Genomic DNA, 16,930 nt, shown 5'->3' on the forward strand with positions numbered 1-16,930 from the left:
GAGTCAGGGTCCCTGCTTGGACAGAGTTCAAACTGACTGCCAACCAGAGACCTCATTTCTAACAGCTACCCAAACCTGTGCCAAGCATGGCCTTTGGCCCTGTGTAGTGTAGGTTGGCCATCGGGCCTGTCTCTGTCAGTTGATGTGTGAGAAGGTACGTGAGTGTCTGAGTGGGTGGGTGAGTCAGTGAGTGGGTGCATGAGTGTCTGAGTGGATGTGTGAGTGGGCGCGTGAGCCTTTGAGTGCATGTATGAGTGAATGAATTAGTATATGCATGAGTCTATGGTTAATCGTGAATATTTTACAAGTAAATCACGGAAATTCACAAATGCTCACAAATATTGTGCACTGTGATGCAAAATTATATATTAAACCAATAATTTGCCCCTAAAACGTACCTATATCAAACAAGTGGGGTCAGGGTACCTTCACTCTGACCCCTTGTGCCACTTTCAATATCAATTTTCACTCCCGTAGACCATGTCCCATGAAATAAAATGGTGGTCACAACGTTCTAGTCAGGTTGTGGTCAGCCAAATGCAACGCTTCTTTTTTGCATGCGTATTCGTGAAAATTCGCAAACTTCACCAATAATCGTGGATATATTTGCCCTTAAACATCTCCTAAACTACTGAATGGATTTACACCAAATAACAAAAAGCACAATCTGAGTACCGGCTGCTAGCTTTCTGCCAAATTTGGTGTCATTCCCTCCAGTGGTTCAGGCTGTTGACGTGTTGACAGGACCTTTGCGAATTGACATGGGAAATGCAACGTTGTTTTAGCCTCCTTTCTCTCACCTCCTGCTTGATCGATCACCCTGAAACTTCCTGTGCACAACAAAAATCACAGGGCCACTTTATTTTGGAAAAGTTTGGGAAGATTCATCAAACAGTGCCAAAGATATAGGCAAGTAAAAAAAAACGATTTCTATGGAAACATAACTACCTACTGGCGACTCCCAGTAAATATATATATATATATATATATATACACTGTAAAAAAAACTAAAGTTACATGAATTTACTCATACAGACAAGCAGAAATTCAGCAGTTATAGTTAACTGAGCTAACTATAACTTGCGCTTCCGCAAAGCACTGCTTATAACCTCACAAATTACATCATTCATGACATGATCAATGACATCACTGACTGTATCATCCACACAGCCACACAGTCATACACCCACTCATTTGCTGATACAAACTTGTACACACACACACAATCTACTCAGAGATGCATAAAAGTAGTGATATACAGACATTCATTCAGTCAAACAGCCATTGACACCACCACCACTCACTCTCCTATACACTAGTAGCTGAGGTATTCACAGATTCATACAGTAGCTTACACACCCACTCATATACCTATACACCCACTGACACACCAACTCATACATCCATACAATAACTCACGCAGCCCATTAATAGATCATTCATCTAGTGACGCAATCAATCAGCGCTCAAAGCATTGACACACCCACATACTCACTCATACAGTCGCTGACCCAGTCACTAATTCATCAGTAAAGTCACTTAGACACTCAATCACTCAAGTATACAACTATTCACCTATGCAGCCATTCACACAGCCACACACTGACCAACACATGTTCTCACACATCCACTCACTATCCTATATAAAAACTGACACACCCACTCAGTTTAGGACACAGCTACTTATACAACCACTGAATCTCCCATACAGTCACTGACACAGCCACTCAGTTATACTTACAGCCATTCAGACCTTACTGACTCACCCATACAGTAACTGGCTCACCAAGTCACTCACCAATAGTGACACCCATTCACTTGCCCAGTCTACCACTCTGTCCCACGCCTAGCTCTGTGTAGAGGCACTCCCTAAACAATTATAATCAGGTAGCTCTTGGGGGAGAGGCATCTCAGCTGTGATCTTCCTGCTACAGAAGTTTTCAGAATGGCTGAAGGGAGTGCTCCACCACCACCTTCACAGTCTCCAGATGTTCCTAAAGAAGATGATTCTCAACAGGTGCCTTCTTTGTCTAAAAAGGAGAGTGATGTATTTTTTTTTACAATACCTTGTGGGGGAAAAAAGTCAGTGCAAGAATTGTAAAATGCAACCTCTGCAAAAAAAAGCTCTTGTGGTACATCAAAGAAATACAGCCATGGAATGTTGATTTTGTGAAAACATCTGCACACAATCCACGAATGAGCATACCAATGAATGATGAGAAAAAACAAAATGACACATTTCGATGCAGAACCTGGTACATCATCATCTAGCCAAGCTACTGCAGAGAATACCAGTATGCCAGCTACAAGCCCCGAATTAAGTCAAATGGTAACATCCTGCAGCATCTGCATTAATCTTGTGTTTGCAAAATATAAAAATGTCAACAACTTATTTTTACAGGTCAAAATCCACAGTTGCTATTTTTTTCACAAGTGTTTTCTTCAAATTAGCTGTTATTGCACACTGTTGTGCTTTCATAATGCAAAAGTATTGCATTTATGTTTTGCCCAAGTTTCCAATACATTTTCTGAAGAAAAAATAACTTGTTCTATCAAAAACTCCCCACAAAAATAGTTCTTGGTAGAACCACCACTGAATAAAACAAAGAGCTGTGTTTGAGTCTTCATTACTCAGCAGTATTTCCAAACCTGTGTGAGTGCATATGTAACCTTTCATTTCCATATACAAGTTTATTTCTCAGTTTCTGATAGGATATGGATAGGCGTCTCACTCTATCCATAATTGTGCCCCTCAGTGTGTTAATGTATGTATAAATCTGATCCTGGGTATGTTAATGTATATGATAGTGTCTACCTGTATGTTTGAATGTAAGCATTACTATATAATTGGCTTTGTTAGTTACTGCATTAGCGTCAGCCTGGGTCTCTCAGTTCATGCATCAGTGTGTATCTCAGTGTGTTAGCGTGTGCATTAACGTGTTTCTGGATGTATTAATCTATACATCAGAGTGTGCATCTCAGTGTATCAGTGTATGCAATCATGTGGGCCTGGGTTTGTCAGTGCATGCATGATTTTCCATTTGGGTGTGCCAGTGTATGCAGTAGTGTTAGAAATGTGGTATTCGGTTGGCAGTCAGGTTACCCCCTGTACAAGCAAGGACCCTCACTCTAGTAAGGGTAAGTCACACACAATCCAAATTATCCTGTGCCCACCCTCTAGTAGCTTGGCACTGAGCAGTCAGGCTTAACTTAGAAGGCAATGTGTAAAGTATTTGTGCAATAAATCATACAATAACACCATATAGCACCATACAAATAAACCACACAGTGTTTAGAAAAATATAATATTTATCTGGATAAATGCAGGACAAAACGATTATAATGCAATAAGTATATCTTGAGATATCAATGTAAAAGTGATATAAAGTGTCTTACGTCTTTTAAAGGCAATCAAAGTCTCTTTCAAACACAAAGTACCTGGTTTGTGTTCAAAATCTCCACAAAAAACCGCAGAGGAGGAGATGCGTGGAAACAAAAAGGGTTTGCGTTGATTTCTCGGACCGCACACGGAGATGCGTTGTTTAGTTTTCACACAGAGATGGCTGTGCGTCGAGTTCCGGCGCTCAGTCATGGATCCTCTTCGGGTTGCGGGGTTTTCGGACGCCCTGGGGACGATGCGTGTATTTCCAGCACTGGCAGGACGAAGTCACAGGAGCTGCGTTGATTCGGTGGGCGTTGCGTTGAATTTTCTACCGCACGGCAGGCGCTGTGTCGATTCCTCTCTGGAAGTCGGGCTGCGTCATTCCAGCTTGGCTGTGCATCAATCCGGTGGGCCATGCATCAAATTTCCAGTCGCTACACTGGCACTGCATGGATCTTCTCGATGCGAAGTCGGGCTGCGTTGTTCTGGTTTGGCATGCGGTACATTTTTCACCGCGGTTCAGGCTGTGCGTCATTTCTGGCAGGCTGTGCGTCGCACAAGGAGTCCTTCTTGTAGAGATGAAGTCTTTTTGGTCCTGAGACTTCAGGGAACCGGAGGCAAGCTCTATCCAAGCCCTTGGAGAACACTTCTTCACCTCAGTCAGAGAGCAGCAAGGCAGCATGGCAACAGCAAGTCAACAGTCCTTCACAGAAAGCAGACAGGTGATTCCTTTGGCCAGCCAGTTCTTCTTGGCAGGATGCAGGTTCTGGTTCAAGTTTCATCTCCAGGACATTTCTGAGTTGGTAGGGGCAGAGGCCCTGTTTAAATACCCAAAGGTGCCTTTGAAGTGGGGGAGACTTCAAAGAGTGGCTTAGAAGTGCACCAGGTCCCCTTTCAGTTCAATCCTGTCTGCCAGGGTCCCAGTATGAGGTGTGGCAGTCCTTTGTGTGAGGGCAGGCTACTGTCCTTTGACATGCAAGTGTCAGGCCCTCCACCCTCCCAGCCCAGGAAGACCCACCCATTCAAAATACAGATGTAAGCAAGTGAGGCTGAGTATCCTGTGTTTGGGTTGTGTCTGAGTGAATGCACAAGGGAGCTGTCAACTAAACCCAGTGAGACGTGGATTGTAAGGCACAGAAGGATTTAAGTGCAGAGAAATGCTCACTTTCTAAAAGTGGCATTTCTAAAACAGTACTATTAAATCCAACTTCACCAGTCAGCAGGATTTTGTATCACCATTCTGGCCATACTAAATATGACCTTCCTACTCTTTTCAGATCAGCACCTACCACTCAAACAATGTATGAGGGCACCAATGTTAGCCTATGAAAGGAGCAGGCCTCACAGCAGTGTAACAACGAATTTAGGAGTGTTACACTACCAGGACATGTAAACTAAACAGGTACATGTCCTGCCTTTTGCCTACACAGCACCCTGCCCTATGGGTTACCTAGGGCATACCTTAGGGGTGTCTTATATGTAGAAAAAGTGGAGTTTTAGGCTAGGCAAGTACTTTAAAATACCAAATCGAATTGGCAGTAAAACTGCACACACAGGCCCTGCAATGGCAGGCCTGAGACAAGGTTAAGGAGCTACTTAAGTGGGAGGCACAATCAGTGCTGAAGGCCCACTAGTAGCATTTAATCGATAGGCCCTGGGCACATATAGTGCACTCTACTAGAGACTTATAAGTAAATTAAATAGTCCATTTGGGTATGATCCAATGTTACCATGTTTAAAGGGAGAGAGCAAATGCACTTTAGCACTGGATAGAAGTAGTAAAGTGTGCACAGTTTTAAAACCAGCAAAAACAGTATCTAAAAAGTGGAGGCAGGCAGGGAAAAAGTTAGGAGTGACCACCCTAAGGCTGTCAGGTCTAACAAGTGGTATCTGTATTGCCTTATCAGTGAATGCATAAGTTTGAACATGGCTGTCTTAGTGTATGTATGAGTGTCTGCCTGGCTATGTTAGTGTATGTAACAGCGTGTCCTTAAGGCGCAAATTTATACTTTTTGATGCAAAACTGCGCTGACGCAGTTTTGCGTCAAAAATATTACCTCCAGCAAATGCCATTTCCTAGCGCCATGCGGGTGTAAAATTTATACTTTGACGCACGACAGCGCAAACCACAGGTGTGAGTCTTTTTTTTTACTCAAACCACTGCGTCACGTCGTAAAGGAAAACAATGTTAACGCAGCAGAAATGACTGTGAGCCGGTTTACGACGACGCAAACCGGATATGGGGCGTGTTTTGACGCAATAGCGTAAAAATTTGCCGCAAACACAGCAATTTGTGCAGATGAGAGCCAAAATGGATCCCAGATGCTTGCACAGACCCCAGGAAGAGGGCCACAGACCAGGAACCAGCCAGGAGGACCCACACAAGACCCAGGACAGGGAGAAGAAGAAAAGAAAGTGTCGCTTCTGTGCAGAGGAACAGGAAATTCTGGTGAAAGGGGTGACCGAACACCAGCAACAAATGTTTGTCACCTCAAAGTTGCCAATCAGTAGGAGAGAGGCAATATGGTGACAAATTGTTGACAAGATCAACAGTGTGGCATAGGTACGCAGAACAGTCATTGAGTGCAAGAAACGCTGGCATGACTGCAAGCGCAGGACCAAGGAAAAGATGGCCAGGAACAGGAAGGCAGCACTGCAGACTGGAGGTGGGAGTCCAGCACCGCAGGAGTCCCTGGACCACATAGAGGAAATGGTCGCAGCCGTCATCCCTGAGGAGATCGTCACAGGGATTCAAGGACAGGATAGCGCAGACTACCAGGAGACAACGCACATGCAGTGTACGTTGCATGGGGAATTAAAATGCACTAATGTTAACTGCAACTGGGGGGTGGACATACCTGCTACACAATGCATGTCAGCCATGATATTCAGGGAGAGGAATGGGTAAAGTGGCACAGCAAGGGGGCATGGCCCGTACTGAGGAAACCTGGGGCACACCACTACACAACACCAACAACCTTTGCATGGGGGTATGCTGCCATGCCAAGCATGTTGCAAAGGTTAAGCCAGGCCAGGAGGGCAGGGTACAACATAAAACTGGCAGCCCGTCACACGTCAGCCAGTATACTCCCTACATTAACTAGGGCCCAATTAACAACCTCTGGCCATACCTGCAAGTGGAATGTAACATTGACAACAGTTGAAACTACCACCTCTGCTGTGTGTGCAGGTCAAGTAGCTAATGGCATTAACGTTCCCATGGATCAAAAATACCCAAATTAGAGGGTTCAGGATGACAACGTTATCAATCCCCTGAAATCAAGACAAATGTTCCAATCCTGTCAAATGTGATTGCCAAACGTTGCCACAAACTTCACCCATTGTCATGAACATTAGGAGGTACACAGCACTAATGTCATACCCATGCTGCGTATGTCAGGGTCCACCCTGTGCCTGGGTCACTATAGCTCTAATGACACCATGCAACGTCCCAAATGTCATACTGCACAGACAACAGCATTAAGGGGGAGGACACATGTAACTGTTCACAGAAATACACTAGCACAGTCAGAGGAGGAAATAGGACACTGCTACGACTATCAGTGCAATCCAATGTACCACACATTCCCCAATATCAGCAGTACACATTACCAATGCTGACATCCATATCGTGCCATAACAATGCTATACATAGTATATGCTACATCTCAACTACATATAGGTGGATGTGAAAGATCAGAGACTGGGGCAGGTCCAGATTGTTACGTGTTGTGCTAGTGCCATCACAGCACCCACAGCCAGTGAAAGACCTCACCATGAGAATGGAAGTAGACAGAGAGTTGAGTAGGACAAGAAGGTGGCAATTCACTATTTGGCCAGAACCAACACCTAGAGGATATGATGCTGACAAGTCCACTAACTGGCCACAATACCTGTGACATGCGGGTGGGGCATAGGCCTGGGAGAATGCCAATCTGAAAGACATGAACAATGAACAGGAACCAAGATCACAATGTGAAAATAATCAGAAGGCAGGCATGTCACATTACAAAGCCCACAACACTGACACACTATTTGTACCATATCTCATTGCAGAGGACGATGGATCTCCTGTGGATATGCCTGTCCAGGACTACCTTGATGATATGGATGACGAGCTGACAAACATCAACCAGCAGACCCTCCAAGAGGTCCTTGGAACCCTCCAGACCCCACCTTCAGTCACAAGGAGGAGCACAGAACTAGCAGCCATCACAGAGGACCCACCCATAACACCAATTGTATGACCTGCCAGCTCCAACACAGCTGAGGACTATGACAACACTGGCACCAGCTTTGAGAGAACTGTAGTTGGAGTACGCCGGGAGCTGGCCAATGAGGTGCGGGTGGGGATGCAAAATATGGCAGCCAGCCTAGAGGGGGTGCGTTCGTGCATGATGTCAACTGAAGAACAGGCAGCAGCTATGCAAGGGCAAACAACTATCTTGCAGGAAGTAGAAAAAAGGTTGAAGGAAATCAGCACAGCCGTAATGCAGTTGACCCAACACCTACAACAGCAATCCTGTCAACGCGTGCACGAATGCAACATTGAACCCCTCAGTGCCGACCTGGCTGCCTACCACAGTGATGTGGCTGCCATTCTTAAAAACCAGCAGATCCTCCTTGCTGCAGTACTGCCCTTAAGACGCCCACAGGTAGCAGCTACCGGGATGTCTGACTCCACGTCTTCAAACACTGAGGTGTGTGTTGCCCCTTCACAACCACCACCACCAAGGGCAGAGGAGACTACACACACATCAGAACATGAAGACGTGGAACAGATCACCTTCACACGTAAGAGTACCCGGTAGCATTAGTCCCTGCCACATGGCCACATATTACCAAAGTCCTGTGCTTTGTAACATGCCAGTATTGCAACAACTGTACTCAAGCACTGTTCTGCAACCCACTGTTAATCTTGTCACCCTGCCCGGTGATTGTCTCTCACTAACTCATTGGCAAATCCTGTCGCTCTGCACTGTCTGACACTTCACCCCAGCATGTCCAATGACATGTCCTTTTGCACATCTGTCTGATCACAATGGAAGATGTCACAATAATGGATTCACAATCATGGACAATGTACATATAGCACTACAGCACTTTTAAAATAAATAGCACTTACACAACCACTTTGTCTCTGTGTAATGTGACACATCATCTGTGCGGTAGATCAGTGATGTTTGCCTCCTGTCAATGATTATAGATTGTCAATACAACTGCCCTGAAATAATGTGGGCTAATAACTATACACAGTGGCCTAGATTGTACCATCATCTGCCCATTCTGATGGTTAATTCTGAGGGAAATAGAAACTATACAGTATAATGCTGTGTTGGACAGAATGACGCTCCTTAAGGGCTGGCTTAGTCAGAAAATACTGCCTTCAATTGTTGCTGAAAGTGAAAACATTTGTATTTGACATTTTCCCCAATTTAAACCTAACACACACCAAACTGCATGAAGGGATGTGTATGAGTTTCCATACAAATAAGTAACCACGATGCACATTGTAACAATTGATATGTGTGAGTTATGTACACTACACTACAAGGGAGCATACTACCACTTACCTTATAAGGAATTGCTTGGACTTCAGGCTGCAGGCAGACTTAACACAGTGTCCCCAATACTAATTATGGTAGCACAGTATGTGACATTGAAAACATACATCACAAAATAACCACACTTTGGGATCCATAGTAACCGTGAGTGGTGGGTGCAATGAATGACTGAATCTTAGTTAAGTAGCTTTGGGGTAGTTGCCAATGTATCAGCTCAGTTGGGATATGGTTGCAGCATGGGACACAAAAGCTAATACAAAAGAGACACTGTTCACTCATGGCAAGGCCGTGATTTACAAGCATTTGACACATACTGTAAAGTGTTACCTACATATTTATTAAAGAGTAAATACAGAAGTTAAAACTAGGGGAAACACCTTACCTAACCTAATCTACTCTAACTACACATTACCCACAACTGTCCCTAACTAACCTAAGCTAAACTTACTTATCACATTTAACGAAACGATCTAAACATCAGCCCCCCACCCCCCTTATAAGACGGGACACATGGAGGACAACAGATACCAACCTAAACACATACTATCCTATACTAAACAAATATATATTTTTTTGTAAACTTTTTTTGTAATTTTGTTTTTTTGTTAGTTTTTTATTTTTTTTAAACACCAAAACCCCAACATTGCCCCCACCCACCCACGCACACACATAATAAAAAACTGGAGAAATATTACGAAACCCCCACCCCCCCAACCACTACTGCTAACTAAACTAACAGCCTATACTAACCTAACACTAAGCCCCCTAAACCCACTAAGTTTAAGAACCAGTAAAGAGGAGGGAGGGGAGGGAATCATGTCTGCGTTCATGTCTACAGGTTGGCCCTCCTCAGGGTCTTTTTAATGGCACAAACCCGTCGGTTGACCTGTGCCACCTCCTGCTGCAGTCTGGTCATCTTTCGTAGGACACAGTCCAATGTCCTTTGCATCTCTGCAAAAGCTGCAGGGTCTATGGATGCAGCAGGGGTGGTCTGGATGCCAGCCGAGGAAGTATGGGCCCTTGTCGGTGCAATGTCTGTAGGCTGCGGGGCAGGTGGTGCTGTGACTGCTCCTGGAGCTGTTGCAGTTGATGGTCCCGCAAAGGTCCCAGCTGCTTTTGGTGCCACCTGGCTGGTAGTGGTGGTGCTGGTGGTGGTGGCTGTGGTAGACATGGAGGGTCCCCCTTGTGCAAATGCCTTCCACGCTCTGGAGGCTCTTTCATGGTGATATCTTCTTGCCATGTTGCGGTACCCAGACTCAACATCAAGAATGTGGCAGTATTGCATTGCCCAGCGTTGAAACTCCTGAATTTGGATGGGAGTCATATTTGCAGCTGTTAGGACAAATAGAAAACCAAACATTAGGTAATGCATTGTGTGAAATGTCTCAAGAAGTAAATCAGACATTACATCTAATGTATCTGTAACAGCCCATTTCATCATACAGATCACTGACAGTCCCTTAGGAAGTACATGGCAAGCCAGTCTGCAAACGTACTATCATCAAATAGCACATCCAAACCCTACAAGATGGGTAACAATTGGAATGAATTTGGCATCATAGTTCTGCCAGTTGTCAGGTAAAAATCATGCTGCATATCCTCCACCACTGCCAGGCCAACAAATTTGTATTTACTGGATGGCAATCTAGGGCCACAAGATCTGTGAGTTGTAAATGGACTTGCCAGTACAGAAAGCATGTGCTAATCATGAGTGGGTACCATAGGTTTGGACAAGTGATTTACTGATTTACATGTCTGTGTACCAAACTTGGATCATCAGTCCTAGGTACACTATTCCCAACCCTACGCCTGTGTTTGGGGGGGGGTGGACAATCAGCTAATAATTTCTAACAACAAGGACACCCTAGAAGCTTTGGAAAGCTGTACATGGGTTTTGCCAGCACACCACAGGTAAGGAGGAATTCCAAATAGGATACACCCAAACCTTGGACAATCCCATCAACACTTATCTTTGGAAACGCATACCTTTGTCCACATCAGTTACTACCATTAAGCCATGACTTACAACAAACAGATAGATGCAAGCACACCTCTGGCCATGAGCTGTGTGCACACCTAGGCCATTGTACTCAAGTTGCTCATACTCATAGCACTACATGTGGAGCTACATGCAGCTAGGAAGTTTAACATACAGTCAAACAATGGTCAATTGGTGAATAGGGAAGCTGAAGTCTGTGGCTAACACTTTGGCATCCCTATTCTGGGAGAATCAGGGTCTGACTGGCTGACTAATTCACTAATATGGTCCACTGCCACTTTTTCAGACTCAAGTTTTATCCACATGACTCATCCCTATTCACATTGCCGTGCCTACAGGACTGACCTAGAATCCCAAATTATGACAATACGATAAGGATCGGCCAACTCAAACATGGTGATAAAATGATCTTCCACTCATGGAACAAAACAAATGATTGACCTGCGCATCACACCTTGCTATGGGTCCAGCACACAGGAGTCAATAACACATCATCAGCTAACACAACACAGAACATAAATATCAACACTTACTGGAGATGTCTCGGTCCGCAAATCGAACCACCTCTCCAACAGTGTAGGGTGCCGGTCCACCTGTAAGGCATGGAAGGGTGAAATGTGCTCAATGTCTGTGCACTGTACAACAATTCAAAAAACAAATATTATGTGTAATGTGAACTCAGAAAGTGAAGCCTCTCAGACTTGATGATACTGCATCCTACATACCACTGCAAACATGTACAGATCCGGGGACTCCAGTAAGTGATACACACATATCTGCACACATACAGTGGCCCTAACTATCATGTTGTGGCAAACATGCTCCTTCATTAGTGAGCAGACAAAATCATGGAGTGTATTCCTCTCATGATGTGTATACATGAGAGATATCCAAAGCCACTTTCCGTGAGGACTGCAATACCAGTCACCTAGACATTGTGACTAATACCCATTTTAGACACACAGGTACAATGTACAGAGGGCCAGGGCCAGTTGTTACCCCTCAAATTGTATCATTTTCTTCAATTGATGTGCCACAGCTATGGTGAGTTGCACCAAACATAGAGATATGAGTCCATGTGCATATCTTTTGCTAGCCACCCTAATTGAAATGTGGCACTACAAACTCCAAATATCAGTCTAAGATGTTAGCTGAGCGCAGCTATAACTTGTAACGTATGTGTCCAAATCCAGTATCCGAAAAAAATGGAGGGGCACAATATTTATGAAAAATTTAGGGATTTCCATTATCTGTTTCCTGACACACTCACCGGCCACACATGAAACATATGTTTGTGCCACATTGCCAAAATCAATTGACGTGAAGGCTGCACTAATAGTCGGGCTACTGTTGTGTTTATAAAGTGAGTGTAGCTGTTGCGTCAACAAATGATGGTAATGTGTCAGAAAGTTCTACACCTCACAGGCAACTGTGGCCCATATCTAAACATATTTTGCACCACATTTGTGTTGCTGTTTGACACAAATGCGGCGCAAACTTACTACATACAATTGTATTTTGTAAGTTTGCACCGCTCTTGCTTCAAAACAGCTCGCAATTGCGGTGCTAACACAGTAGAAATATGGCCCTGTATGTTTCACTAGCATTCTACATGTTCAAAAACATTGCAGGCATATTATGAAGAAATCAGCTACTGTCACTACAGAGCATTTAAACATGCACATTACCCTGATTTGTACTCACCAACAGGGCCACCAATCACATTGCCCAGGTGGTCCAGTAGTTCTTGCTCCCTGGATATAAGGTCAGCCCAGCGGTGCTTCAGCTGGTGGTCATTTTGTGGTGTGTTATATATCCTCTGCAGATGGTGCAACACCTTTGCCCACCGGAGCCTCCGTGCCTCTGTGTGATAACCTTGGATCACACGACCACCTGCCTCAATCATCAGGGGTAGGAAATGGCACACCAGCCAAATTAACCCACCCAGCTCCTCCTCTCCCATCCTGCCCAGACGAGGCCTACCCAACATTATGTGAGAAAAGTAAAGAGGGGATAAATGGGAAAAAGGAGAATAGAGAGAAAGTAGGACAGGAAAAATGCAAAAAAACAACAAACACAGCTCAACTATACCCAAACTACCACCACCCACAACAGTCTCGCAACACAACAAAGACAAATGTTGACAACACAATTGACCACAAAAACACTCAGACGGGATACCACAGATAGGTATGAAACACAAAAAGACAATTTAAAGACCACACTGGAGACAAAATCACAAAATGCACAGAGAGACAATTCTAGGCACAGCCACACAGTCAGGAAATATCACAGACTGCAAAGTGAAAGTGAAAGTACACCCACTGTACCAATTCTGTAAACAGGATATCCTATTAAATCACTTCCTGCCTCAAATGCAATGCGTTTTTATTGTTATGCGTCAAAATGTTATGACGCTTACAGTCTGCTCATCATTTATTTTTTACGCACATGAGTAGATTTAACCCCGCATCCATATGGTTCAAAAATGTTTCCAACTTAACCAATTTCCGGGGTGCAGTGTGGGAAATACCACTCAGTGCCAATGGATGTTTCAAGACATTTTACGTCATATTTTTAAGCATAAGCGTCATTTGTAGACGCATGTGTGCCATTTTTGTTACGCATATGCGTCAAAGTTTCTGACATAAACTGGGTTTGGGTCATTTTCCCATTTAAGTGGTACAGGACAGTTGTGACAATACAGAGATAGGCTGATTGCACCCGCTTTGGGCATTACGGTGTATGGGCACATGTGACAGATCATACTACTGTGGACCATGATCCGCTACTTGGTATACAGGATTTTCTCTCTTCACTGACACAATAGATGGCCAAACGTGTGGCCTACAAATATGTATTACCCAATTTGGGCATGTTTGGCATCAAGAGAGGATAGCAAGGCAACGCACATAAGTACAATAAGTCAATGCTTATGAGTCAATGTGTGTGATTTGGCTACTACTATTCAACAAGATGCATTGTAGCAAATATGCTTGTATGCATGTGGAGTCATTGTGTCAAACCCTCAGATGCAAGTTAGTGTGGAAATGAGAGAGGACATTTGTTAGTCATACATGTAGCAACAACTCCTGTGTGCACTTTATAGTTTTTTTGTAACATAAACACCACAAATGACAAAGCATGCACTGGATAGATAGCAGATGGTTGTTCATGTCAATGGTCCAAAACTTGGCCATCACATGTCCTGGAATGTTGGATACTACTTCCTAGGCACTTGTTTGTTGAGCCACCAGGAGTCAGGCACCGGTACATGCTATGTAGGTACCGTGTTTGTGACACGGAGACCCAAAGATAACCCACATTTGTATTGTTACGCCACAGTTGAGGTCATATAACTGAGCCATGTCTCTCCTGTGGCAGTGGGGGACCAGCAGACCAAGCAGCACGTGTTCACATATTTCCAGTGGTCAAATGCACAGAGGTGTCTGGTTCATGTGTGTGGGCCAATGTTTCACCTGTATAATTATTGGGATCTATGTTGTCACAGTTACGTGCATGTCTAGTCATGAGTCTGTGGCACCATTTCCTGTAACTATGAAGTATCCTTTGCAAATCTATAGAAGTACAGCCAATGAGAATTTGAGAACACACATGGGGATGGTCAAACCCTGTCACTGCAAACATGTTATGAGACTGTCAACAGGGCAACCTTGGTGTGCTGATACAGTTAATATCTCAGGTTTATTGTACCAGCAAGTGTCATCACATTTGTACACAGGTTGGTCTCTAAAATTCCCACTGCATCTGGGAACATCATTGCCTCTGTGCTGATTAATCTTACAGCCATTCACCACGCACGCCCCATCAATATGTTGGGAGCAATGTGAATCAGCGTGTGGACTGTCAGGGTCCTAGCATGTGTAGACATTTCATGCACATTATCTGACATTGTTTGTTGTGCTGGAGGCACCATACCCAATCCTTACATACAGCCATGGTACACTGTCACAATTTATCACTCATGCATACATGAGACACAGACAAGGGATAGTCCATGATTCGGGTATTTGGAGACAAGTTCCCACCCATGGTACAATAAATAAACGGATTATGCTATATATTTTTTTGAGTATGCATTGTATGCACCTGACACAATACCCCAGGAGGAATATGAGGTTTGGGAAAGCAACTATGATACAAAGGTAGCCACAAGGAACCTTTAGGGTAACGCAAAGACGGGAGCCAGTCAAGCTAACAGGATGCAGGGTCAATCAGGATCCAGACAGTTCACAAGGTAAATACACAGTGGTCAGACTGAGGCTGGTCAAAGGAGGAACAAGACAGTTGAAATGGAAAACTGTGTTTGTCGTGTGTTTTGGTAGGTAAGACATTAACCCAAGGGCTGTGTTACACAGCTGATTTATACGGCAAGGCATAACAGTGTTATAGATCAAATGGCAGATTCTATGCTGTTCAAGCATCAGCAAGGGCAGTGCATGTTCAAATGGCTGGTCTCCATGGAGGTGCTCAGAGGTGTGTGCAGTATCAGTCTCTCACAAGTCCTGTATGTGAGATTCAAGTTCAAAGGGCCAACAGTACCTTTCACGTGGGAATCACTGTATAAGTGATAACAGGTGTTAGAAACTACAAGCCAGTGCATTATTTAACATGACGTCCATGCAGACAGAAGTACAATGACAATGGCATACCATACTAAAGGGTGAAGTACACTGGATTTAGATTGTGAGTCTGGGAGTGTGTAGAGGAGGGATTATCTGGGTACACATATTACCATTCCAGGGACCTCTGAAAACGGCTGGGATGAGACCGGGAACATGGGTGTGTCAGGACTTAGGACATGGGCTGACATGTGCAGGGGATGTCATGTGAGCAATGCTTGTCATACCTGGGGCACTTGTGCTATGACTTTGCTGCTTATATGGAAATCTAGTCACACATTGTCCTTGCAAAGACAGGTGATGAAACAGTTACTGCTGTCAAGGGTCTGGTCATACATTCCTGTTACTAATGCAATAGCACATCCACTGTCTGATGTACGATGATTTTTTTTCCATTATTGACTGATGGTGTCTTAGTTGTGTGCCATATGCTGAAATGAACCTTGTTGCCAACATGTATGTGTGAAATAGGTGTGGTCCTCTGCTATCTCCCTTCAAATGTGACATGTACAGGATATATGTCATTTACAGTGTGAGTGAATGTGGCTGTACACTCATACGCATCTAACTAGTTTAGCAAAGTTCTGTGTCCTAATCGGTATTTCAGCAATGCTCCATGAGGCTACACTCTGAAGGTGATAGTTAGAGATAATGTTATGCAAAAATGATTTTCCAGACCATGATATGGTGATTAGTATAGGTGTTTATTTACATATGGTTAGACAGTGGTGATGGGTGAGTAAGGTCAAAAGAAATTTTGTGCAATCTGTTGTCTCCGACACAATCCTGCTGCTGTGTTTGGATGACCCCCCTCATGTTGATGGCCAGCATCCTCCTTTTCCTCCTTTTCCTCCTCTTCAGGCATTTGTGGGTCGGGTTCATATAGGGGAATGTTCCTTCTTACACATATGTTGTGCAGGATGGCACGGATCAAAATTGTTTTGCACACCATTTCTGGTGAGTATAGGAGGCTGCCTCCGGTGATGTCGAGGCACCTGAATCTTGACTTCAGAATGCCAAAGGTCCTCTCTACTATTGTGCGTGTCCTCCTATGTGCCTCATTATAGGCACACTCTGATGCAGTGCTTGGGTTGCCAAATGGTGTCATAATCCATGGCTGGATCCCATACCCCTGATCAGCTCAAAGAGAAAATGAGTGAGAATATGTTGATGTAGCTTGCCCCAAAATATCACCTTGCATGGCAGTAGGTCTCTTGTGTTGTCTGCGACTCATTGGTGTTTGTGTTATTACGTAGATTGCTAGGCTTCTAGGATGTACCATCAGCATTGGGTTGTTTCCTTATCTGAATGGGTGTTTGGCTATTGACCGGATGTCAGCAGT

Source organism: Pleurodeles waltl, chromosome 5 (assembly GCF_031143425.1).
Source record: "Pleurodeles waltl isolate 20211129_DDA chromosome 5, aPleWal1.hap1.20221129, whole genome shotgun sequence".
In the NCBI taxonomy this organism is placed as follows: Eukaryota; Metazoa; Chordata; class Amphibia; order Caudata; family Salamandridae; genus Pleurodeles; species Pleurodeles waltl.